Source organism: Haliaeetus leucocephalus, unplaced genomic scaffold (genome assembly GCF_000737465.1).
Source record: "Haliaeetus leucocephalus isolate CR32 unplaced genomic scaffold, Haliaeetus_leucocephalus-4.0 Scaffold92, whole genome shotgun sequence".
Classification (NCBI taxonomy): Eukaryota; Metazoa; Chordata; class Aves; order Accipitriformes; family Accipitridae; genus Haliaeetus; species Haliaeetus leucocephalus.
In genome coordinates this window covers 7,234,599-7,235,914 of record NW_010972528.1, presented here as the reverse complement: position 1 = coordinate 7,235,914, position 1,316 = coordinate 7,234,599, and positions in this window count along the sequence as shown.

Genomic DNA, 1,316 nt, shown 5'->3' with positions numbered 1-1,316 from the left:
GCTTATGCCCCTCTGCTTCATCTAAACCACTTTATTCCCTCTTGCTTCTCCGCAAAACAAGAGGCAATCTTCAAAGGAACAAATATGTCACTTTAAATATACAACATAAAAAATGGGCCAAATAAATTATTAAAATACATAAAAAAAAGATTCAGAAAAGATGCATGTTATTAGCTATTTGACAAGCAATTGATGCTGTTGCAATGGCTGCATTTCACAACGCAAGTGTTTTCTTTGCTAGACAGATAAATAGTTGAAATAATGTGAGAAATGACTTTGCAGTCATCCAAAGAACAATTTGGCTTTAAATGGTTCATTTAATGGCTTTCCACTGGCTATGCTGCGCAGTCATTTCATACCAGACCTTCACCACATCCATGTGCTTTGGAATTCCTTCTAAAAATGAGCTCCAAGCCTGACCCTCCTCTCCGCGTCCCAATTCCCTGCAGAAGTGTTATACATATGCTTTGAATCTCTTTTTCAGATGAGCTCCCAAGTATAAGTCCTTCCTGCCCGTGCTTGAAACGTATGGATTTGAAAGCACAGATGTGGCCTTGAAGTTTTTGGACCAGGCCCATCTGGGTCAATCCCTACATAGTTTGACTAGTAGTTTCTTGAGTAAAATTCTCAGAAGCCTTCATTTTTTCTTGTTCTGAACCTACTACACGCTCCCTTTTATCTCTCCTAGTTGAACTACAAGGATCTCGCGGGAGATGTGATTTTCATAAACAGAAAAATAATGACCAGCCAGAGGAAGGAAACAAATTTTTAATGTCTGTGAGAATTGTCTGTATGAAACAGCAAGTTTCCTTTTAGTTTATTCTATATGTAAAAAAGATACCATTCATAAACTGGAAAAGAAGGGGAGATTATTTTTAAATCTCATCTACTCAATTAATAATAATTAACAATAATAATTAACAATAATAATTTAAAAAGCCGATAGAGGCTTTGTCCTCCTGCTGCCAACATCTTGAATCACTGCGAAAGGCTTCCGGATCTGACCCCGAAAACTGCATTTTGGCATCGAGTGACTTCAGTAGGATCACTTGTGTGCGCAGAGATGCCCGTGACAAACAGTTTGCAGGACTAAGTCAATAGAGCAACTGCTTTTCCAGACACGCTTCGCAATGGAGATACGGCTGAGTAGGGACACGAGGGGTACAGGAGCGCTTCGTCACCGCATCCGAGTACCAGGGGTGATGGCAGGCAGTTTGCGAAACATCGCAGAGGGCGTGGGGGGCGTCCAGCGTCGGGATCCCTCCCGCAGCCCCGAAGGGGCGGCCGAGCGGCAGGCGCAGGGGCGGCGCGGGGGG